Source organism: Tamandua tetradactyla, chromosome 8 (genome assembly GCF_023851605.1).
Source record: "Tamandua tetradactyla isolate mTamTet1 chromosome 8, mTamTet1.pri, whole genome shotgun sequence".
Taxonomy (NCBI): Eukaryota; Metazoa; Chordata; class Mammalia; order Pilosa; family Myrmecophagidae; genus Tamandua; species Tamandua tetradactyla.
Genome location: NC_135334.1, coordinates 25,236,195 through 25,262,097, shown reverse-complemented (window position 1 = coordinate 25,262,097; position 25,903 = coordinate 25,236,195). Strand labels below are relative to the sequence as shown.

The 25,903-nt window shown below is 45.3% G+C and overlaps 1 long non-coding RNA gene across 2 annotated transcripts in view; it reads left to right on the top strand.

Annotated features, from left to right (window-relative positions):
- LOC143644194 (uncharacterized) overlaps nt 1-25,593 on the top strand; it is a 28,331-nt gene extending 2,738 nt beyond the window's left edge. The window contains exons 3-4 of one of the 2 annotated variants that reach the window (XR_013156545.1): nt 22,086-22,188; nt 23,561-25,593. This is a non-coding gene — a long non-coding RNA (uncharacterized LOC143644194). Of the gene's footprint in view, nt 1-22,085 lie in introns of both variants that reach the window. The other variant, XR_013156544.1, reaches the window with a different exon arrangement.
- Nucleotides 25,594-25,903: the final 310 nt, after the last annotated feature.

The following is a 25,903-nucleotide window of genomic DNA, read 5'->3' as shown; positions in this document are numbered from 1 at the left end:
TCTCACTCACTCTTATGCCCGTCCTGAGACACTGGACTAATGGACGTTGGCTGTTAGCACCCGTGATGTTGGGCACCAACCTCGCCGTGGGCCTCGACAGCTTCCTCTGGCCTCCTTGGTTCCCAAGAACAGTTTTGGAACGGGGCATGCTGTGCTAATGGGGGTTAATGGTAACCTCGGAATCAATTTTCCCTCCCAGAAGAAAATTCCCCCAGCTTAGGCTGCATAGACTGTAATAGTGAAAATGGCTCTAGATTTGAAAAATTGGCACGTTGTAGTCCAACAAGGCAATTTTTGAATTGTTCCATGCAGCTGTGAGCCTCTGGATGCTATGCTGCTCGCGTCTGAAAGCAACAGGATGGAAAGCACTTTCCAGCCAAAAAAACAGCTCAGAGGTGGTTTTTTCTTCTTCCACCAAGCCTGAATTTTTTTTTTTTTTTTTTTTTTTTAATTTGGTCCATCTGTCTCAAGCCCTTGGAGCTTTGGCCTCTACCTTAGTGGCTGCCAGAGCTATTGGGTAAGTAGGCAGTATCGTGGCTCTCTGCAGAATCTCACTCTTGCAGACCTGGGGTGAGAGGACCTGGGAAAGAGGGTCAAAAATAAAGGCAGAGTAGCTCAGAACACACCACCCAGCCACCTTTCTACGTGCAGTATCAAAGTTGGCAGTTGGGAAGGGCTTTTCCTGAACTGAATGCAGAGAACTCAGAAGAAATGTTAATTACCAGGCAGGACACTTGATTTAGATGAACTGTCTTTCCTCTATTACAAAATGCAATTCATTTTGTTCTGATTTTATAAATGTAAGAGGCACAACAAGATATCTTAGAATTAAAATGTCTGGTATATATTTGGAACCGCAGAATGTTACAAACTGCTAGGCAGCTTACCAGTGACCTCGTAAATGTCCTCATTGTACAGATGGGGAAATGGTTGTCCAAGGTGACACTTCTGGTTGGTGGAGAAGAACTTAGTTCCGCTCTGTGGTTCTGCAGGCCTGGGGGGCCATGAACTGAGTGGCCACGGAAACTTGCTTCTTTACTCCATGGCCACGACTCTGTTCTTTCCATCCATTTCCCCTTTCAGGCTTTCTTTTACTGGTGGGCCTGACCTGCTGACCCAAGGTTAGAACTAAGTCATGTGTTAAAATGCAACAGGGGACAAGCACTGAACTGGGGTCGCAGCCTGATCTGCTAACTGCTCGCCCTCCAGTCCATTTTCCACAATAGGCCTTGCAATCTTTCAGATGTCCACAGATCATTTCATTCCCTTACTCTTCAGGATAGAGTTCAGACTCCTTGATGGCTTGCGGTGTGATCTAAGATAGGACTTGTGCCTATTTCTCATGGCCACCTGCCTCCCTCCCCGCATCACCGATCTGTATGCCATCACACCCCGTGATCCTGTCACATGACTTAAAAATTTTCCCCAGTGCAAAAATTTACCCTCATTTACCTCTACAGCTTTGCACATAAGATTATCCCCTTCGTCTAGAAATCTCTCTCTGTGCCAAAGTGTCTTTCTCTTTCCCAACTCCCTTCACCTGCCTGCTCTCAGTTGAGCCACTGGTTTTTCCTCACTGTGCCCCCAAGTCTGGATTAGCTGTTTTATAAATGGACTCCTTTATTATCGGTTCCTTCCCATATACGAATTGCCTGTTGACAGACTTGAAGCTCCCATTATTAGAATGTAAGCTCCATGAAGGCAGGGCCTGTCACATTCACTGTTTTATGCCCTACACCCTGCAGAATGCCTGGCTCATGATATAGTTCAACTCCATGAATGATTGAATGAATTATATTAAAAAATGATGCTATGACTACCACAATAAATAATAATAACTGACATTTATTGAGTGCTCTCATGTGAAACTATGTGAAGAGCTTTAGGTGCATTATCTAAGTTATATCAGTTCTAATAAGATTTTAATGAGTCAGGAGACCAGGGTTCTAATCCCGGCTCTGCCACCAGCTGACTGGTTTTCAACCTTTACCATTGCTTTCTCATCTTTAGAATGAAGAAGAGAGAGGGCACTAGACTGGGGTGAATTCCTCAGATCTTTTTCCCAGGCAAAAGATTTCCACAGGGAATCGGGAATGAGTCTTAGCGGGCCGAGGGGGAATCAACCCTCAGGACTGAGAGAAGCAGCAGACGCGGGGGTCAGCTTTTCAGGAGGAGAGGGATATGGCAGAGAGGCTGGGAAGGGCAGCGGGTTGCTCTCTCACGCTGTGGTAGAGCTTCAAAATAGAGGAGCCCGCTGCTAGCTGAGTCATTAACGCTGGTCTCCTCGCTGTAACCTCGGGCATTGTCTGATCTGAGTGTAATAGCTTGTTTGGTGGATTTTGCTTCTATAGAAATCCCCCCAAGAGTGAAGTGCTGCATTCAGCCCGGAGAGCACAGGCCTTTGTGCAACTGATGGCCCTGCCTCACGGAATGTGTTTGGAGTTGGTTATCAAAGGGGAGGATAAATTAGAGCTCAGGGCTGGAAGGAGAGGGAGAGGGGGGCCTTTCATGAGCGGGGCTGAGCACTTAGACCTGGGGCTGGAAAGCCCCAAAGTGGGCCTTCTTGCCTTTTGGCAAAGGTAGTGCTGGAGGCAGGGCTGGCCGAACCCTGGCAGAGCGTGAACTCAGCAACCAGGCCCAAGGCAGGCAGGCAGGAGGGGTAGCAAGTGATGTTCAAAACCTGTTGGTCTCCAGGAAGGCAGCTGGGGGCTAGTGAATGGAGCATTTCCCTCCCCTGCCCTTTCAGCTCTGGTTAGATATTTGCACAAGCCTTAAGCCCTCTCTGGATTTATGGAGCTCGAATTCAGATGGTACTACAGGCTCCAAGGGTGCTCTCCAGTCTTGTGGATGCTATTCAGGGCCATCTTTTTGCTTTCCCCCATCTGTCTCCCCCCAGCCACCCCAATGTACATTTACAAGTGGACGCTCAAGTGAGTTTTATGGAGTGTGCTGGTCAGCCACGAATACGAAGCTCCCGAAATAAGAGATCCTGGGCAATCGCCCCTCTCTGAACTTGGCTTCTGAAGTCCAGATTCAGAGGCCAAGCTGGACACAGCTGTCAGCTGAGTCGGAGGCAGAGCTGCCTAAATAATAAAGTGCTCTGAGTGCCCAATTTATTCCTGCAACTTCACCCCCCTCTATTTTTTCCCCTGGGTCTTTTGTCTCCTCTCAGTGTCCCTGGGTTCCCCCTTGACAGCTTCTTACCACTTGGATTCTGATCAGTAGGGGCCATTTCACAAGGAGCGAAGGACCTGCCTTTTTTTCTGCCGATTAGCAAGGAGCCCTTAGCAACAAAATCTTAGATGCATATCACTTCCCATGTGGAAGCAACCTGAGAGATGCAGCTATTCAAAACCTTTTTTTGGTTGTCGATATTTATGAGAAGCATCTGAAAGTTATGGCACCTCACTCCAGCAAAGTGTACATACTCCCAGGCACACAGAAACCAACCTGCGGTATCAGAAGTTCCTGTCTCTCAAACCTAGGGATAAACCTAAACCTGGCTGCACATGTAACCGAGAAGGCAGGATTTACAAATGATTATGATTATTGAATCTATATATAGATATTTCTTTTTACTTTCTAGTATATTAGAATAACCAAAGAGAGTTAGTTTCTGAACTGTAATCCAGTTGCCTTGACCTCCTGACAATGATTGTTTAATTATATAGACTTTATTTTGTGATTGTAGAAAACTTGTGGCTGACCCCCACTTGTTCCCCATTATCCTGATTTTCAACTTTAGACAGTCCTTAATACTTATTAATGAAGGGCTTTGAATTGGCCCAGGACTAACCCAGCCCAATTCTAAAACTGTCTTGCTAGACGGAGCCGGATCTAACCAAAATTGGCCCACCTGACATGCGCAGTAGCTCAAACTTTAACCTCCAAGTGACCTATACCTCATTATAACAGTAAAAATCACACCCATCATCGTATTAAGGCTGCTGTCTTCTTACACACATTCAGTGACTAAGCATGTAATCAGTCTGCACATGCTAAATAATTAGATCATCTCTAACCTTGTCAGCTCATGCCATTGGGCTCATTATCCTAAAACCTGCTCACCTTTTGATAACTATAAAACTATCAGAGTCACTGCAGTTGGGGGAGACAGATTTTTAGGCCGACAGGCCATCTGATCTCCTGCTTCGTGCCTGGCAATAAACTCTCTTTTAGAAACCCCGGTGCCTCAGGAATTGGTCATTTGAGTGCAGAGGGCAGAGAACCAACCGCTTTTGATCGGTATCACACAGTTGAATCACCTGGGAGATTTTTTATTTTATAAAATTCTGAGGTCCCAGCTCTGACATTTAGAGATTCAGATTCAGAGTGGTATCTGGGCACTGGTATTTTTTTCTAATTTTTTTTTAGGTGATTCTAATGCAGCCCAGGCTGAGAATCATTGCCCTAGGGGCTCTTAGACCCCTGCTTAAGAACCCCTGCTGTGGACAGCCTTACCTGGACAGAGAGGAGCGTAAGAAATCTCGTGCAGGGGCCATTGCCAGAAAAAGGTTAGGCTCCCAAGCGGATTTATATTTTTGCCCACTGTGTTTAAAATCTTTTTCTTCTTTCCTCACTCCTTGAAGGGAGCTTCCTTGGCGTTCACTTAAAATAATTTAAGCACACTGCAGTGGGAAGGGAGTCTGGTTGCCTTGATGTGCTCCTGTCATTTCAAGGAGCTCAATAAAAATTTAGTTTCGGTGTTGGCTCAATGCAACTTCCACGTAGAGGTCTGATGTTGCAAACTAGATTTCTCTTTTCATCTGGTCACCCCTGGGGAAATTGTGTATTCGAAATTCAAACAATATTTGGGCAAAAAGAATTTCTCATTATATGTGGTGGGGAAGGCCAATGAGAGGAACGCACCGAAAAAAGAGTGAGTGACGTTTTTATTTGCTGGCTTGGCTTTCCCACCAGTGCTTTGGGGCTGCAGGAGAACTTCAGCTTCCTGGTGTGGACTGGAAATGCCAGGCCCCTGGAAAAAACAATTTGGAGGAGCAAAGTGTGAGTGGGTAGAACAGATCTGAAGTCAGTGTGACCTCAAATTGATAATGCTAATAATAATGAATACAAAATAGGGAAAGAGTTTTGTGTTTTGCACAAGTCTCTCTAGGGAAGAGATTGTTTGAATTCTGGATTCTCACAGTAGAAAGGAATTCAAAATTCACTTTGATCTCCTTTCTTTGATGGGTGAGTCCCTTCTATAACACCCTGAAACCCGTTAAAAATTTAAATGATTCATATCAAAAGCATTTATTGAGCCCCAACAAAATCAGGGCTCTTGATAAGTTATCTGGGGGAATTCAGAGACAACTGGACAGAATACCTGCCCTTAAGTAACGTACAGTCTCCTGGAGGACCCAAATGGGTAAAAGGCCAGGAAGATAGTGATAGGTGCTGTGAAGGCAGGAAGCCTTGGGACAGACCATTAACCTTGATTGAGAACCCATTAAGTGCCAGGTACTTTCCCCAAATCACCTCTTTTAATCCTCACAAAACCCTTGAAGATAAGTCCTCTTATCATCACCCTTTTTTTTTTTTTTTAAAAAAAAAAGACAAGGAAACTGATGTTCAGAGATGAATTGGCTTTCTCAAGGTAACAGAACCAATAATGAAAAATAGTCAGGATTTTAAGCCAGTATGTCCTAGGCCCATGCTCTTCCCACTGTAAAAAACTGCTCTCCTAAGAGGAATTCAAGAAAGGTAAGGGCTGGCTCTTTAAAAAAAAAAAAATTATTATGTTTTAATTAGAGAAGTTGTAGATTTATAGAAAAATCATGCAAAAATACAAAGTTCCCATAAACACCCCCTCTGCCCCACTCATACACAGTTTTCCCTGTTGTTAACACTTTGGACTAGTGTGGCTTCTGTGTTACAAATGATGAAATAATATTATAATTATACTGTTAACTGTAGTCCATCATTTACTTAGGGTTCTCTGTGTTATATAGTCCTATAGCTCTTTAAAGTTTTTTTATTCTAGTAACAAGATAACCTAAAATTTCGCCTTCTAACCACATTCAGGTAGATAATTCCGTGGTGGTAACTGCATTCACAATGCTGTACTCCCATCATCACCATCCATTACCAAAATCCTTCCATCAACCCAAACAGAAACTCTGTACCCGTTAACTCCCCATTCCCTGCCCCCACCCTGGCCCCTGGTAACCTGCATCCTAGCTTTTGACTCTATGAGTTTGCTTATTTCAGTTATGCCATATCAGTGAGGTCATAAAATATTTGTTTTTTGGTGTCTGGATTATTTTACTCAACATGATGTCTGTCAGGGTTCACCCATGATGTCACATGCATCAGGATTTCTTTCCTTTTTACAGTAAATAATATCCCATCTTATGTATGCACCACATACCTAAGTTGTTGGACACTTGGGTTGCTTCTCTCTCGACAGTTGTGAACAATGCTGCTATGGAGATCGGTAAGCAAGTGTCTGTTCGAGTCCCTGCTTCCTGTTCTTTCTGGTCTATACAAAACCGACTTTTGACTGGGGCTGGGTGGATGAGGAGGGAGGGATCTGGGGAAGTAGAGATGGGGTAAAGGCAGGGCATTTCAGGGAGAAGGAATACTGAAAACCAAGCTACCCGAGGCTGCATTTTGCATAGGGGAAAAAATTAGCCCCTTTCGCTGAAACATAAGGGCAGAGGATGACACTGACTAGGAAAGTGGGTTAGAGCAGGTGTTTGAAGGCGTTGACTACTCAGGAGTTGGAATTTGTATTTGGTGAAGGGGTCAGCCCCTGAGAATTTTGAGGGAAGTGGAAATATATTTGGCTCATTGCTATTCTTATAAGAGTGGAGATTTGGGATCTGGCTTCATAATTTCTTAGCTATGTTAATTTTGGGCAAGTTATTTAATTTCTCTGGGCCTTGACTTCCTCATCTTTAAAATGGGAGTGATAAATAGTGCTTAACTTGGAATTCTTGTAGAGATCAACTAGGTAATACATGTGTAGTGCTGAGAATAATGCCTGACATATAGTAGGTTCTCAGTAAATGCTAAGCATAATTTTCACTCTGGGAATTTAATTTAATTCTGATCGTAGTAGAGAGGGGTTGAAGGGGAGAGAGATAGAAGGCCCAGATATTAGTTAGTAGGCTACTGTAATTGTCTAGGCAAGGGGACCTAGTGACTTGACCTAGAGTTATGAGGATGGTAATGAAGAGTAAGAAACACTGCGGATGTGGAATCGGTGCTCTGCTCCTGGGGTTGGGGTGGGGTGGCTTTAGGAATGGCCCCATATAATGGGGCAGCAGTGATGTCAGTCATAGAACTTACGGCACTATTAGAAGTTGTAGGTGACTGGGGGAAGATGCCAAGTTTGGTTTAAATGTGTATTAAACAAGAGTGGAAAGCAATCAAGAGCCTGAAGAGCAGACACAGGCAGTGGCCCCTAACCAGGTACCCAGCTTGTCTCTAGGTGGCTGCTCTCCTTCCTTGCCCCTTTTTGGGTACTGGGGTGCCCGATCTCCAAGTTGCCCTTGAGCGCCAACTCTTCTGTGCCTCTTTCTAAGTGCCCACATGCCCTCTACAGCTCCTTCCCCAAAAGGCCAGGGCACCAGGGTCTTAGGTTTCTGTCGGAGAAGCTGATGGGACCTCTTTGGGAAGGGTGAGCGTGAGGGATGGGTGGGCAGAGCCCCCCAGGCTGTGGGAACCGAGAGGAAAGAGGAGGATTGGGGTGATAGTGGTAGATAGGAGCAGAAAACAAGTGTTGTGCCTAGGGAAGAGAAAAGTAAGGAGTCATCAGTTTGGGGTTTTCAAGGGCTTTGGGCTGCTACAAAAATCCTTTGATGAGAAACCCAGTGTTCTTCTGAACTTACCACCTGTGTCTGATAGAGTGCACGTGGCATTGCAGGGTGTGTGATGGATACCAGCTCCCCGCACTGAGAAGCTGCCGGAAGGGACATGGGGGAAAGCTGGATGGCCTCAGGTGAGCAGGGAGGCTCAGCCTGGAGCCCCTGAGCCCTCCATCCTCCATTCAGTACCACCCTGCCTGTCGGCTGCGTTGCTGCAGCCGTCACCAACACTGTCGATTCTCATAGTTCCCTGAGTTACATATCAGGGATTCCAACAGAAGGAGGCTTGCAACTGAAGGGCAAGTCTTATAACAAAATGGCCAGCCTACTGTCAACCAGGTGCTCTGCCTTTGCAAGACAGACTCCAGGCAGGCTGCAGCATGTCAGGCTGTGGCCTGCCGGGGCTTGGCAGGGGGTCCTATGGGCAGACAGAGTCAATTGCCCAGAAAAGTTCCACTTAACCTCCCCCGCTGCTCACAGACTCTGCCCGGACCTCTGCAGCCTTGCTGCCCTCTGCCTAAGTACTGTAGGCCTGTGCTGGAGCCGGGTGCCTGCCAACCGTGTCCTCAGGCCTGTCCAATACTGCCCACTCCAGGGCTCAGCCTTCTGCCCTTGCCAGCTCCAGGGCACTCTGTTCTGGTCCTTGGCCAGTGGACTGCCATTTCTCTCCCTACACAGACCTCAGGATTCCCATGTAGAAGGGACATCAACAGGTTGCCTTGTTTATCATGTACCACTAGGCAGTTGTTCTCTCATCCTTTGTCATAAGCATCCCATGTCATCCTCATCTTTCTCCTATCACCTGTCCTAGTACAGTGGAGGAGTTAAGATCTGGACTCTGGAATCAGACATGGATTTGAAGCCTGGCTCAGCCGTGTTACTATATGACCGGGTAAATTACTTAACCTCTTTAAGTTTCAGTTTCATTGTCTATGAAATGAGAATAATAATAGTGTATGTGTGTGTATATATATAAAATATGCATATATATATATATATGGTAGGATTATTAGAGGATCAAAGAAGAGAGTGGGTGTAAAGTGTAAAGTCCCTGGCATATGAGAAAACACTACAAATATTCCCTCTTGCTCTTGCTTCTCCTCCCAGTCCTCCTTCTCTTATTCCTCTTCCACCTCTTTCTCCTCCTCTTCCTTCTTCTTCCTCTCCTGCCTCTCCTCCTTCCTTACTTCTTTCTCCTCTCTCTTCTCCCCCTTTGCCTTGTCCTGTCCTTTCTCCTTCAGCTTCCTCCTCCCCCCTTCCCCGTCCCCCTCCATTGACAGCCCTCTCTTAGTAGGAAGTTTGTTGCTTTGACTCCTTTCTGCTATACAGACCTGTACTTTTAGTTCAGTCTTAGCCACCAGTTCCCTTTACAGAGAATTCAATCCACCACTAAAATAGATAATGAAACTAGGGTATGTTCCCCCAGTTGGTTAGTGCACAGGTTAAGGGCCTTGTTTTATTTTAGGTCCTAAGGGCCTCTTTTCTCTGACCATTGAAGTTTCATATTTCAAAGGCATTTCCTCTCTGTGCACACCTTCAACCAGTCCAGTCATTTCCCAAATGTTTACTGATCGTCAAAAACACCCAAAAGATGCAGTTTAGAGCTTTGCAAGTATGATGCTGTAATGGGATACCAGCTCCAAACACATGCCCGGAAGATGGAAGGCAGAACTCTCAGTTATTGAATCACTCATTTCATTCATTCATTCAATGAATACTTACTGAAAGCCTTCTATGAGCCTGGGAGCTGAGCGTTTAAAAGCAAGTAAGACACAACTCCACCTCTCAAATAGTAAGCAGCCTGATAGGGAAGGTGGCTGAGAAAACAGGTAATTATAACAAAATGTACTATGGGTTATGACAGAGAGTCGCAGTGCCACTGAAGGAGAGGGGTGTAGGGAGACTTCTGGGATGAAGTAGGGGGCCCACATTCTGAAGGTCAAGTATGATTTCATGCAAGAAGCTGAAAACATGGAAACCTAAATGGTCCTTCCATCTTCTTAGAGACAGTAGGGCTCCTAAGGGTGGAAGGAAGCAACTGACTGCTTTGTGGGCTCCAATCTAGTTGTCAGTGATCATTCCCGATTTGGACTTCTTTCTTGAAGTCCACACACAAGGCTGCCTGCCTGGAGGACCTGTCTGCCGATGGCCAAGCCACAGCTGGAGCAGAAGCCTCTGGGGGCATCCCCCGTTTGGGGCAGTGTCTCCCTGATCCATCCCCCTTGCCATGGAGGTGGGTCAGTGAGGTGGGACTGACGGATTCTGTGAACAGTGACTCACCCTAGCACTATACTAATTGTGCTAGACAGAACTGTTTAAATACCACCAGACAGAATATTACTCAAATTAAAATGAGGCCTTAAATGTCATTATTTGTGTCATTATTAATAGCCCCTAATTGTGTTCTCTAATCATCATGAAATTATGTTAGTATTAATATTCACGTCAAAGCTGCCTAGGGAACTTGGAAGATTAAAAAAAAAAATTCTGCCATATGTCAGTTCCCATGAATGTGAAGCAAATGCTGGTTTTAGTGCTTTAGCTGAGGCCAGAGAGGAGATGGTGGTCCACAGTGGCTGAGGACCAGGGGGTCCCCGGACTGCAGAGGGTCCCCTCTTCCACTGCCTGAGTGATGGACCCCCAACCTGGAAAGCCCCTTAGAGGGCATCAGTAAGACCTGTTCTTGTGAACTGCCCCACGGGTCTCAAGCCAAGTACTCGTGCTGGTGCGGGGATTGGAGTCTGCTCGGTCATGGGGCCTCAGACTGGAAAGTGTTGGGTGTCCTGGGACCTGACATTTCTCCTTCTCTCCCTGAGCTTTGAGGCCTGCCCCTGTCTAGACACCATAATAAAAAACATGTGGCAGACCCGCCTGTCCTCACTCTTCATCTACTCACAGGCATTACCTCATGGTATTTGGATCCTGCCCAAATGGCCCTTCATTGTTCAGGGAAGTGGTGCAAACGGAATGGGTTTGAGACTCCAAGAGAAATTTATTTTATAACATAATACAGAAAAGCCTTTCAGAGAATGTTCTTAGAGACTCAGAATTTATAAGTATATTCAGGGTGTCCATAAAATCTGGAAACAGGTGAAGGTAGATGAGGCCTCAAGAATACCTTCAGACTGTGAACAGTAAAGTAATATTATCTGTCTCCTTGCTTTATGGACAACCTACTCTCTGCTCAAATTCTAGCCTTGCCAGAGCTTTCCGGGAGAAATTTTGACTCCCAGTGTCAGGATGGGGCTCCCTTTGGATGGTTTCTTTTCTCATCAGAGGCATCAGGAAGTGAGAGCCTCAGTGGGGAGGGCGAGCTGAGATATGCATCTCCTCCTGTGACATGGAACTCTGGCTCTGAGTCCCCCTCAGATTGATGTGAGGTGTAAGAAGCAGGGTGGTGACAAGGCAGGCAGTACTGCTAATTAGAGTCTCCCTCCCTGTGGGGATGAGTGGGGCTAGTGCCCTGGGACCCCCAGAGGCATCAGCCTCCTGCTGACATCACTCACCGGCTCCTCTTCATCGTTCCTACAAGTTCTTTTAGGCTGCCTGCTCCACTCCTCAGTCGGCCGCTAATGGGGGCCACGTGACCGCCATGTGTCAGACAAATCGGGCAACTGCCTCCCTCTCTTCCCAGAGCCCTTGGAATTCTCTGCGACTGAGAATATTCAAATGCTTTCCTTGGTGAAACAGCAGGCTTCCAACCCCCCAAATATTATGACTTGAGTTAAATATAACCCAGAGCATGAATATAACAGCACAACTCGGGGAGCGGGGGAGCCGGGGAGCACAGCCTGCGCTGGCAGGGACGGGGTCTGCCGGGCAGGGTGCTGGGCAGGAGCCCATGGCTTCGTGCAGAGCCCCTGCTGCCTTCTGGGGTGCGCAGTAGCCACGTTAGCCTGCGTGGGCCTCAAATCTGCTGGTCTTTGAATATCTTTTTTTTTTTAATCGATGTGGTATGATTTAAAAGGTGGGGGAAGGAGCCATTTTACGTGGAGTGTGGAAGGGGAGTCTGAGTTCCTTTCTTCCAGGTGGAGGGAGGACCAAGGTAGAAGTGGGATACTCTCAGGCAGTGTAGACAAGTAAGAAGTGTTTACTTCTCAAACAACACGCGCCCCTCTGGCCTTAAACTGCCTTCTAAGACAGTCTGGAAGGAGAGACCTTGGCTCGAGGTTGGGAAGGTGCGTTGATGTATGCTTTGGTGCACACTCAGTTTCTCCAGTCTCGCCTTTCTCGGTTCCTCCTGTAACTGCACGCATAAGAGCATGGTGCAAACTTCGCAGGTAACAGATAAGCAAAAGGTCTTCTGAAAGTCACACTCTCTGAATTCCAAACCCAGTGATTATGGTAACGGTTGGTCTGCGGCTGGATTTGAACCAGTGAACCCAGAACAGGAGAGTTGAATAGGCCTCTGCTCAGGGTCCTTCCTTTGCCGAGTTACCCAGCAACACAGCATGCGGCTGCTCCTCTCCCCTCTGCTTTGGGCAAAACGACAAACAGCTCAGACCATTCCAAAACAGGAGATATATTGGCATCTTCTTTGTAACTCCTTATGCATGTAGAAAGATTTATTGCTTTTATAACATGCTTTTACTGTGATCTTCCAAGATTAAGTAGGCAGATATGATTATCCCCCACTCTACAGATAAGAAAGTTGAGTCTTAGCACGGCTATTTGCCAAAAGCTAATTGGCTTACAGAAGACAGATGTGGAGTAGACATGACATGACATTTTGAATGGCCACCTCCCCTTAGTACACCCCTGTCTCAGTCCCTCTGTCCCCACTCAGAGGCAGCCTGGGAATTCTGGAGAAAGTCAAGGGGGCCGGCGAGGCACTCCGTACAGGCAGCAGCAACACCTTTATTATGCTCCCTTCCCTTCCCCAAATCTTTTCTTCATATCTCAGGCATAAATGAGATGGAGTCTAAAGGAATGGGTGAGAAAATGTGCAAGAAAGGTGGTGAGAAAGACTTTACCTTCTTAGGGTCTTTGCTTCTGTTCTCTAGGGACCTCTTCCATGAAGGCAAGACAACAGAAACACCCCATTCCTTCTGAATCTGAAAGCAAAATTACAAAAGCATTGCACCATCTCCCCTGCCCTCCCTCAAATGCAAGATACTGTATTTGAGAAGGGGGTCTGGTTGAGGTAATGGCTCACTGGGCAGCTGGCCTGAGGGTCTTAGGAAGACATAAGAGAGAGCAACACTGAGGACACATCCCCTGGCCTCACACTTGGGGCTGTCTACCGGCCTCCTCCTTGAGAAGAATGGACATAAAACTCTTCTGGTGGAGCTCACATACACACACACAAGAAGCACTTCCATCCTGAAGCTCACTGTCCAGCTTTCCATTTTTCTGCCCCCAAATCCTCTCTCCACCCCCATCTTCTGCTCTACAAAGCCTCTGCTCAGAGTTGACAAAGCTGACTGGCTGCCTAATATGCTACAGGTGTTGTTGCTAGGCAACCACCCCACTCTGCAGCTCAGATTCTGTCAGCCTAGATCAAACCCCTGGTAGCACTTAACCCCGTAACTGCTTAATGCAAACACTAATTACCCAGGCTCACCAAACAGTGCATTTATAAGCCATAATCAAGGATCAGAAGGATAGATTCCCAGCATCTCCAGTCCCTCAACTAACCGCTTCTTGGCACTGAGTTCTGGGTCAGGATGACCCAGGCAAGATGCTGAGGCCTTTTGCTTGTACACGAAGGTTCTTCTTTTCCAACCGCACCAGGTGGATGAAGTATTGCAGTGATGCCATTCCACCTGCCCCTCCACTGGGCTGGATTCTCTCTGTGCCAACCAAGTTCTTAAGTTGGGTGCTCTCTGGTCTTCAGGAAAGAGGCTGTAGAGTCCGTTCCTTCTGGATTAACACTTGGCTGGAAACCTCACAGTCTTGCCTGAAGTGCGTTTCTTTGATATCTGTACTTAATTGAGCTGCAGATGCTCACCATCATTTTTCAGGATTCTTCGGCCACTTGAGGGATTTTATATTGCCTGTTGTTTTGGCTTCACTTTCCCCGATGGAACAACTCAGCTTCCTTTTACCTGACCGGAAAAGTGAGGATGCTTTAGGCATGTGCAGATAGATACTTATACTAGAATATAGATCAAACTCCAGTTGAATTTGTCTGTTATTGCATCTGCCTTCTCCTTTCAGATGTTATAACACACCCAGCTCATACTAGGAGCTCAGCAAATGTTGGTGAATGCGTGAACACTGCCGTGTTGTAAATTTCTATTTTCTAAACCACAGAGTAGGGTTGATGGGGGATGAGATAAATCACTAAGATGCAAAGTGTCTCTTCTTTCTACATTTTTCGTATGAGACTAAACTCTGCCCATAAATTGGATTATAGAAGCCTCCGGCATGGCACTGCATCTCCTCTTCGTTGGTGGGTGCCAGACCTCATTAGCCCTGGTTGTAAGGGCCCGTTCTAGGCCTGCTAGGCTGGTGCAAATGGAGAGTCCCATCCTTTCCTAAAAGATAATTTCCTCTAAGTAGGCAGGGTACCTCTCGTTGATGCTAGGCCACTGGATGGAGTTTCAAAGGGTCACTGCCACCCTCCTTGCTAGCTCGAAAAAAATCTGATCACTCTTCCTCTGGTGGCTACTGTCTAATTATTTGGGGCTGTGGAAGGGGCAGAGAGTTTACCTTCATTGAAAATTTTATGCTTATTTTTATTTAGCAACATATATTTCAAACTCAGAGCCCTATTGCAAAGTTATCATACTCTCTGTGAATAGAGCATGCCAAGTACTATACTGGTACTTATGTACCTATTTTCATTTAACCTTTATGCTAGCTAGAGCCTATGAGTATGACTATTTCTGTCCTACATAAGAGAAACTGATGTTCAGTTTTCTCAAGTTTGTACAACTAGACAGGGCACAGCTGGCATTCTAAGCCAGTTCTAAAGCCTATGATTTTTGTGCTATGATACGCTGCCTCTTGGGAGATTTGGAAGCCACAGCCCAGATAGGTGAAGTGACTTACCTGAGATCTCACTGCCAGTGAGTGATGGGACAAGATTTGAATTTTGATAGATCTGTCTCTAAGCCTTTTTCGTGTGCTGCCTTGATCTCACACCTTTTAGTAGTTATTCCTTCAGTTTCTGTGATGGATGATGCCTAGAGGTGAGAAACCCATGTGTACAAGACTGCATCTTGTACAGACAGTATCCTGAATTGAGGGTCTCCTGGCCATCTCCTTTTCACCTTCATGCAAAGAACCATATTGCAGAGGAAGAGAGGGTGAGAGAGGTCCTGAGCCTGCAGCTCCATGGCCACCTGTTTCCCTCTTGCATCTTGAGTCAGAAATGCCTTGGCTCTGGGCTAAGCCACTGGTGCCAGCTGCTGGCATTAAGGGTTGGGATTGCAAGAGGGCCAGCTTGGTCACAGGTGATAAGATTGGGAATATCATCGTGGCCTTGGCTCCTTCCCAGTAGACTCAACGAGTTGTGGAAGGTCTCAGGTGGGGAGACAAATGGGGGCAAAAAAGGCCGTATATTATGGGCCAGAGTGGGGAGGGTTTGGTGAAGGGCTTGCCTCATGAATTTAACACTTTCATGCACGTGGTTTCTCCATAAAGTATTAGTAATGTTCCTATAATTGATACTTCAGGGCAATAACCTCTGACAAAATGGCCTTGATTAGCAGATAATTGAGTGTGTTGGATTGTGTCCTGAGAGAGCTGAACGCCAGGCAAGGCCCATTAGCCCATCATAATGACCCCTTTTGTCAGGTATTAGTGTCATTAAGAGCCTGCTCTCTGAAATCAGTCCCTTTATTTAACTCTTTTCCCTAATTATATGGATCATTTTACAAATCAAAGCAAATGTTTGCATACAGCCCCCAGTCATGTAATGGAGTGAGATGATGGAGGAACAGGCTGGAGATTTCTGAGTGGAGAGTCCTTGGTAATGAAGATATTCTTAGTCACTGAGAGTTTTCTGGCGGAGATGGACCCCAGGAAATCCAGCCAGCTTTTGTACCAGTCAGCTTAGGTGCCTGCGCAGGGGACAACATCTGGAGGAGTGCCTCGCCAAGGGAGTTGGCATACCACAAATAGCTCTTTACCTGTGCACTTGAATCGTCTTGGCCAATCCTCTGTCTTCCTAGCACATAGCTGTGCCTTCCTGTCTTCATAGCTGCATCCTGACACAGAGAGCACTGGAATGGAACAGTTGGCAAATGAGCCCAGCCACAGGGCCCCCAGAAGACACTAAACACCTGAGCTAATCATTTGGGCCATGCCGAGAGCAGACTCACATCTCTTTCAGGAAGCAAGAGCCTCTGGGAGTGGCTGACAAGGGTGAATAGGATCTGAATGCCCCAGATCTGGGAAAACATGCTCATGGTGGACATGTGTCCACGCTTAGAGCTGCTGGCCAGGTAAGCTGCTGGTGCTTCTGGGACTTCCAGGGACTTCCAGCTTGATCGGCCCCCAGGCCACACAGAAGTTGACACAACGGGAAGCTCAAGGGACAGAAAGCTGCTTTCTGACCTGTTCTCCCTAGTGCCTTCTCACTCATTAAAAAGTATAGATAGTTTCCCATTTATTTGAATCCAGTCACTGCCTGACACCTTTTCCACCCTTCCCAGCGCTGTACAAAGCTTTTATCCCAGGGCATGTTTGGTGTGGGTGAAACAGAAAGAGGCCTCAGTCTCCAGCATGAATTGCTTAGAAACGACTGATAGTTTGTTGGCAGCTAAGAAGGGTATATTTTTATAAATACCAAAGACGAAACTGAAAGGATATCATCTATTACAGGACAGACTCAGAGGTTTGCTGAACTGGGGATAGTTTATTTGCTTGGCAGTGTGGTGGGTGCATTTCCCAGGAGGAGTGAGAATCTGCTGTGGGCCCTGGGATGATGTATCTGGACCATCTCTCCTATCCCTAACCCATTTCTGCAAAGTGAATGCTCCTTGAGTTGGCTTTCCCCTTGTTTTAATCACACTGGAGCTTGTGCTCCCCCAATTTGCGTTGGGCCTGGTGAATTTCCTAGCATTGGCCTTGGGTGGAGAGCTGCCAGCCGTGCAGAGAAACTGCTGGTTTTTTTTGCCGAGGAAGCAGAATTTTGGTGGTGGAGTGTGACATTCTCCTCTCAGAAATAATACCTTTCATTTAAGGTAAGAGAGGAGGTTTGACATCCCGTGAAAATATGATTTTCAACCCTGTTCTGCTTGGGGTAGACTTTTTCTGCAGCGCCTGGTTGCTGAACCAGGGAATCAAAGCCCCTAGACTGAAGATAGGGGAATGATGGTCTGAGCGACACCCCGTAAGACTCCTCTGAGAGTGGGGCTGTGAATGGGGGTAATTGTGCTTTTCAGCTATAGCTGTCTCAGGGGTTCAAGGAATGCTTGGCCAGGGAAAGCTGTTTCAGGGATTAAAGAATATGCCTCTCATTGACTACGGATATAGTGACATTGTGTACGTTTAGAAAAATAATTAACATTCTCTATTATGGCAGTTTATAAGTGGTAACTTAGAATTCTGTTTATTCAATCAACAAGCACTTCTTTGCTGTTACACTGGCTGGGCCCTGAATCAGCCCTGGGTATAGATAGATGAATGGGACATAGAACCTGCCCTTAGTAATTCAGTCTCCTGTGTGACTGTGTTGGCAAGGGAGTGATCTATAGCTGCTTAATTTAGTCCATTGCATTGCTACTGTAATAGAAATACGTTCTAGATGTTATAGGAATGCATAGGTGGGAATAATTAACTATGACTGGGAGAGAAGGGGAAACTTTCCTGAAGATGTAATGCATAAGCTGAGATTTGAAAGAGTTTGTCAGATAAAGGAATGAAATAAGGTGCCACAAAAATGAATAACGGCCACCATTTATTAAGGGTACTAGTATAATAATCATAATATCTAATCTTATGTAGCAATTACCATATGCCAAATGCTTTGTATGACTTATCTCATCATCATCTCAAAGCATCAGTGCTGGGCAGGCATTACTGTTCTTACTGTTCTCACTTGACAGTTGAGGAAATGGAGATTTTGAAACAATTTAGAAATTAAATCATCTACTGAAGTCACACTTCTATTACGTGTTGGACAATCAAGAGTTGAACCCTGACTTTAGAAGCCAAAACTCAAGCTTTTATTCATACACCATCCTGCTTCCTTCAGCCCTGTAAAAGTGTTACTAATTTAATCCTCACAATGACCCAGAGAAATATGCAGCCCTATCCTCATTTTAAATGAGAAATGTGGGGCACGTGAGATGATGATACATGGTATGAAGATATAAAAATGGAAGGGAGACTTTCAGAGGTAAATTTGTATGGTTCTCTACAGACCGTCATTCCTACCACCCTACCTTTTTAGCACATGGCTGTAAGCCCCAAGTTCTTTGTAGTGAAACGTTGAGTTTGGGGAAAGAAGTGGAAGGAAGTGAGGTCTGTATGGTAGGCAGAATAATGAGCCCCAAAAGGTGTCTACATCGTAATCCCCAGAATCTGTGAATCTGTTACTTTTCATGGCACAGGGGTGGCAGGGTGGAATGAAGGTTGTTAATCAGCTAACCCTGAGATGGGGAGATTATCCTCCATTGTCTGAATGGGCTCAGTGAAATCACAAGGTCCTTAGTAAGTAGGAGGAGGCAGAAGAGAGAGTACCAGAGAGATGGCAGCATGAGATGGACTCAGCTGGTGTTGCTGGTAATGAAGATTGAGGAAAGGGGCAATTAGCCAAGGAATGCAGGCGAGTAAGTGGATGGTGCCCTGGAGCCTTCAGAAAGGAACACCACACTGTCGACACCTTGAGTTTAGCCCAGTGAGACTGATTTTTTTACTTCTGACCAGCAGAATAGGAAGATAATAAATCTGTGTTGGCTTAAGCCACTAAGTGTGTGATATTTGGTAGCAAAAATCAGACATTAATAGAGTTGGAAAGTCAACTTTTAAAGGCCTGTTCCTACTGGACTAGGGGATTTAGTTATTAATTAATCGATTTTTAAAAATATGAATAGCATTCAACCCTACTGAGTTTCCTGTGATCCAGAGCAATTCATCCTTAGGAGATGCTGCCTAAGTCCCCTCTGGAGCCAGGCTCAGCAAGGCCATTGTAGGTCATTAGCATCTGCATGCCTTTTGGAGAACTGGAAATGAAAGATTACATCTTATTGGACATAACCATGTTGACAGGAAGTGAAGGGATGGGGAGATGATAAGCCAATTTAGTTACAGGCTGAATCAGCTGAGCACTGAAGACGTGTTCTGGGACAGGGGTTTACTTTTCTTTAGTTGGAGCATTTATTTAACAAATATTGACTGAAAACCTATTATGTGCCAGACACTGTGGGCAGGGGAGACAATGCTGCACTGACATGTATGCCTTCATAGTGGTCATGGAGATTATGATTTTGTGGGAGTCAGAAATTAGGCAAAAAGTCACAAAATAGAGATGCAATGTAATTACAAATTGAAACAATTGCAGGATGTGATGAGAAAATATACCAGGAGGACCTCATTTAGTTTGCGGACTTCATGGAAGGTCTTTCTTGGGAAGTGACAATTAAACTGAGACCCATTTATGAATAGGACTTTGTGGGGTAAAGAGTATTCCAAAAAATATGAAAAGGAGTGATCCAAAGAAAGGGAGAAGCCTGCATCTGGTAAGAGCATGGCACATTAAGGGAATGGAAAGAAGGTCTCTGAGACTGGAAAGTAATGCATGAGAGGGAAATGATGACCCAGGATGTTGCTGGAGAGGTAGGCAAGGACCAGATTGTGGAGGGAGCACTGTAGACCTTTGTGAGGACCTTGGACCTAACCCTAAGGGAAATGGACAACCACTGAGAGGGGAAGGAGTGAAATGATCTGATTTTCACTTTATAGAGTGCATACTCCCTGTAGTGTTGTGTATGTTCTAGAAAGGGATAAGAGAGGACATAGGGAGAACAGGGAGGAGGCTATTGTAGTAGCTTAGGTGAGAGATGACAGTGGCTAAGACAAGAGAGACAGCCCTGGTGGTAGGAAGAGGAGGGCAGAGTTAACATTATCTTGAAGATAGATTCATCCAGATTCAGTGCTAGGTCGGATTTGCAAAGTAAAGAGGGTGGTTGGAATAATTTTCAGGTTTCTGGCAGAAATGACTTAAAGTATCATTTACTGAAATAAAACAGGTTGCAGGAGGAAAAGAATTGTGATGGGGAAGAACACCAAGGGTTTAGTTTTGAATATGTTAAATTTGAGAAACCTTTGAGATATCTTTTAGAGATTTCAAGTAGACAGCTAGATAGATGGTATTGGAGCTCAAAAATAACAATGAAGCCTGGGATGAAGATAGAAATTTGAGAAGTCTCAGTATGGAGATGGTATTTAAACATGAGAATGGATGTGTGGAGAGTGAAAACAGACGAGGGCCTATGAGTTCCTGAGGCCAGAGGAACTCCAACCTTTGAAGGTTACTATGGCATACAGTTATCTCAGCGCATATTCTGTTTGCTCTCCAACATTTCCCAGCCCCTTGCAGTTAGGTGGGGCTGTGCAACTAGTTTTAGCTAAAAAAAAAATCTGAGTGGAAATGACAGTGAAAAGCCCACATAGGATTCTCCAGTCTCGCTCTTTCTTACAAGATGGCGGAGCCTCCATCTCTTGGAGCAGACTGACTGTGAAGAACAGGTTCCTTGCAGGCATGTGTTGGATATATAGCATGGGTAGAAATAAAGTCTTTATACACTAAGCTTTTGAGATTTTGAGACTGTTTGTTATTGCAAACTGCTCTGTCTTTACTAATACCATCAGGTAAAGAGGTGCATAACTTGGTGATTAATAGCAGAGACTCAGGATTCAAACTGTCTGTTGAAATCTTGTCTTTGACAGTTATTAATAGCTAAGTAACTTGGGGCAAGTTTCCCTTTGTGTCTTAGTTTTCTCATATGAAAAATGGGGAAAATAATAGCATATATATCATAGGATTGTTCTGAGGATTAAAGTAGCTAAAAATATAAAGTGATTTGAATTGTACAGATAATAAGGACCCAATAAGGTTGGCTCAAGACAAATAATGCTGAAAAAGCACAGCAAGAGTGTTAGGAGGAAACCAGGAGATTATGACATCATGGGAACCAAAAGAAGTGAGTGCTTCAAAGAAGAAGGGAAGTTTACCTGGGTCAAATGCTACTGAAGAGTTCAGCAGGATGAAGACACCAGGCAGCGTTGATGAGATTTAGTAACTTGGATGTCATAAGTGACCTTAGTAAAAGCATTTCAGCAGAGAGTGTGTTGGTGGTGGTGGTGGGGCGGTAGATAGGTATGGAAGACCCATTGGAGTGGCCCGAGGTAAGGAAATGGAGACAGCATCTGTAGACAAACCTTTTGGGAAGCCTAGATGGAAAGAGAGTCCATATAGAGATAGAGTGGTGGGTAGAAGAGGGCATGGGCCCATCTCCCCGCCTCTTTATAAAGGGGGATTTAATGAGCATGTATGAGTGATGGCCAGAAAGATTTAGTTGAGAGGGGAGGTTGAAAATTGAGGTTGAGAGGCATGTTCAATGAAAGCCAAGGGCTGTGAGAATAAGATCTGGAGCACGCATAATGGGCCTGGCTTTAGGCCACTTCCTTTACTGGGGCAGGGAGGAATGGAAGAGTTGTGCAGGTGCAGGGAAGGTGGTGGGTTTGGTTGGAGGGGGTCTTCTGTAAAGAGAGAAACTGAAGTGATAGGGGAGGCCTTGCTGCTGTAGTACTTCAATAGTGGGCATGAGGCCGTGAATGGAATGTGGGAGAGCAGTCCTCGGGAGGCAGGCTGTAACAGGAGCCCAGTTTCCCACTTATGGTTGGCGTCTATTTGGCAGCACCTGCCACAAATCTGGATCCGAACCTTATCCATCAACTGAAACCCGAGATCTCTCTCTCTCACCTCTAGGAAGATCCAGTTTCTCAAATAAGAAAAAGGGAAGCCTGGGGCTCTTTAGTCGTGTTTGATCCTTATTTACATTTTCAAATAAATTTTCCACCTCTGCCCCAAACAAACTCTGCTTCAGCCAAATATTCCCCTTGCTGCCTCTTTGACCTTGCTCTGGGCTTTCTGACCAGATACCGGGCCGGGCTTACAGGATTTACCCACCTGGAACGTCCTCTATGCCCACCTCCTTTCAACGTAAATCACTGAATCTTCTGTGTTACTTCATTCATAATTGGCACTCACTAAATACTGGCTGATAGATTTACTATGGTAGGTGTGAAGAAAGATCAAAGACTGGCAACCCCAAGACTCCAATTGATTTGTTCTCTTTTGACATTTTCTTTAAGTTCTGAGCCTTGATTGCAACTATCTTCAAATCTGAGAGGAGCAACTCTATCCACGCTTCCCCCAACCCTGGAGGTGTGGACTGCAAGAGGATTCTTGGCTACAGTATCCATGGTGACCTTTGGCAGAAAGGCCTGGGATGGTGTGAGATGTTATCACTGCTAATAAAGTCCTTGTTTATTCATCAGGGTTTGCTAATTGCTAGCAAAGAGGATGGAGTTGCTGGGCTTGGGCAGGCAGTCCTAGGCAGGATAAGAAACATGTTTGTGTGGAGTCAGGGGAAAGGTGTGAGTCCCCTTGACCAACAGGCTGAAATCTTTGCTCTCTGTTGGCTTCCCATTCGTAGACTCAAAAAGAAGGGCTCTATGGACATGCAGTTTTAAATAATGCAGTATCTTGGGCTTGTTTGGCTTTGAATGCAGTATCCCAGAGGTATATAGTGTGCCCCCTACCAGCCCTCCTTCCTCTGCCAGGAACTTGTCTCCAGCCTGGAGTCATCTTCAGTTGGCTGGGGAAAGCCAGAGCAAATCTGGGAGCAGCTGGGAGGAGCTGTCCAGCTCTTGCCCAGCTAATCCCTCACCTTGATTACCTTGTGGGCCCCACAAGGTCACGCAATGCAAGCAGCATTCTAGGAGACAGGCTAATACTGGACACAACCAATCAGATGAGAATCTGAATATCAATTGAGTGACATGATGCTCATCACTCTTCTCCTTTGCTCCCATTCCTTCTCCTGGCATTGTGTCTCCTCCTCTTTCAATATCCACAGCCAATGTTCTGCCAAGAGGGAAACAGATGCTGTTCTAGCGAGGGAGGTGAAAGAAAAAAAGTAAGCACTTAGTAGGTGCTGAATGATTCTGCTGAAATGAATTGAAGTGAAGGAAAGAGGGGTGGCCTCCAATAGCAGCTAGTTGATTCCTTGAAGACCTGACTGCTCACTGAAAAGAGTTCTTTAAGAAAGGAACAAAAGGAATTGGCGAGCTGGAGTCATAAAACCACCAGCCGGTTCCTTCAAAGAAAATTCTTTCTCTAGCTGAGAGTGAGAATGGCCAGCTCGGTGAGGTTCCCCACCCTGGCCCTCCCGGCCCATCCCGTTGCTGATGGCTTCCTAGTCTGCCTCCACACGTGGCCCCTTCTCACCCTAAGCAATTTTCATTCCCCCTGCTTCCCAGTAGGTCAGCAGACTGTCTCTTACATTTTTGTCTGTTTCAGCTAAAGGGTCTCTGACAGGCAAGCAGTAGTGGCTTAGCAGGTCATTGCCTTCTTAGGAAGACTGCTGCGTCCACGGTGGGGCTGCCTCTGTCCGCCTTGGAGGTTCTTAGTGCAGGAATCAGAGTCTGGGTCTTTGGAGGGTGTGACCGAACCCCAGGGGCAGCTGATGTGGAACCTGTTCTGATTTCGGATGAGGAGGAAAGCACTTTTAGAATCACAGATGGAAATTGCTGAAGTCTCTGTCCTTCTTGACCCAAAGAAACAGAGAATTCTGAACTCCTCTTCTCTAAGGAACTGACAACCAGAATCTCTCTGAAGCTTGGCATTGAGTTGCCCCCATGGTGAGGAGCCTTGGCGTATACCAGAGGAATTCTCTGGGGATTCACGGCCCAAGGTTTCTTCTGATTCCCTGTCTCTGCCAATCTGAGAGCCTGCCATGTGTCTTGACAATGGACATTCTTTGTATTCTGACTTCCCCTCTCCAATCTGTAACCGGAAGAATGAAGCAGCAGCAGAGGATACCTGAGGGAGGAGGAAAGGAGGAGAGATCAGTGCATTAAAACAGGAGGCCCTGTTTTTTCCATTCCTTCCACAAATCACCTCATTCATTATGGAAAAGGTTTAACTGATAATGAGTCATAACATGCAAAAGGGAGAAACAGCCCAATCAATACCTCTCTGGAGCACCTGGGGGAGGTGGGCTGTTGGTGGGGGTGTGTGGGAAGAAGCTGGACTTGGGGGAATATTTAGAAAATGATCTGGTTTCAGAAGTGGCTCTGGAGCAGCTGTGCTTTTGTTAACCACAGGACATGCATATCTAATCCCAACGAATTTCTGCCACCATCTCCAATCTTTGTGTCTCTGTCCATGCTAGTGACAAGACCTTAGCTACAGGTGATGAGGCAAGAGAAACCTCTCATGACCTAGGTCAAAATGCCAGATGGACTGTGCCTGGTGGAGCATTGCTGGTGGTAAAGAGCATGAGCCGGGGGTTATTTTTCCAAGGTCTTGCCCTTGCCCCAGTTTCTTCTAGTTTCAACTTTTAAAAGTCCTAGAAGACTTTTCCTTAGGCCTTATAGAGAGAGTTTACTAATATTCCTGAAAGTGGAGCCTCCTTACACACCAGAGATCCAGAATAGAATTGAGTTTTAATGTGCTACCTGTGAAGGCCAATGGATAAGCTTGGGTGGGATGTCCAAGGGACACTTCTCTGGGGGCCTTCCTTCCTCTGCTGAACAAAGAGAGAATTTGATTAGATGCTCTGCAATGACATTGCCCAATATGGTAGCCACTAGTGAATATGTGGCTACTATTATTTAATAGTAAATAATAGATTAATTAAAATTAAATTAAGTGGTATTTGCAAAGTCCCCTTGGGGAAATGGTGAGAAAGGGGGGAAAATTTAACTTCCCCAAGTGGAGAATTCTTGATATTTTCCCAAGCAGTGGGGATAAACAAAGCAATAGGTTGGGCCCCCAATCTTGGGGTTTGTTCATATGAAACTTAACTCCACAAAAGATAGGCTAAGCTTACTTAAAATTAGACCCAAGAGTCACCCCCAAGAGAACCTCTTTTGTTGCTCAGATGTGGCATCTCTCTCTCAGCCAACATGACAAGCAAACTCACTTAGTCATGTCTACGTGGGACATGACTCCCTGGGGTGTGGATCTTCCTGGCAATGTGGGTTAGAAATCCTAGAATGAGCTGAGACTCAGCATCAAGGGATTGAGAAAACCTTTTCAACCAAAAAGGGGAAGAGTGAAATGAGACAAAATAAAGGGTCAATGGCTGAGAGATTCCAATCAAAGTCAAGAGGTTATCCTGGAGGTTATTCTTACGCATTAAATAGATATCACCTTTTTAGTTAAGGCGTAACAGAGAGGCTGGGGGGAACTGCCTGAAAATGTAGAGCTGTGTTCCAGTAGCCATGTTTCTTAAAGATGATTGTATAATGATATAGCTTTTGCAATATGACTTTATGATCGTGAAAACTTTGTGTCCGATGCTTCTTTTATCTATCTTATGGACAGATGAGTAAATTATGGATTAAAAATAAATAATGATGGGGGAACAAATATTAAAATAAATTTAGTAGATTGAAATGCTAGTGATCAATGAAAGAGAGGGATAAGTAGTATGGTATGTATGGATTTTTTTTCTGTTTTATTTCTTTTTCTGAATTGATGCAAATGTTCTAAAAAATGATCATGATGATGAATATACATCTATGTGATGAAAAAAAGAATGTTCATATTGTATGTTGATTGGTTTTATTAATAAAAATTAAAAAAAAATAAATTAAGTGAAAAAACTCAATTACTGGTCACATTTCTTGTACTCAGTAGCCAAATGTGGCTAGAGGCGACTATTAGATAGACTAGAGATAGAACATTCTTATCAGCACAGAAAGTTCTGTTGGCCAATGCTCATCTATAAGGTCTCTTCCTACTGCTACTGCATTATTTTATAAATGCCTGTGATTAAGAATCCTGTAGAATTGGTTCTTTTGCACGCGTGAGTTCTCTCCTCTACCAGCTGCTATCATTTTCTACCCTGTATATAGCTCACAAGCACACATAGCAATGAACATACACAGCCCTCACGGCA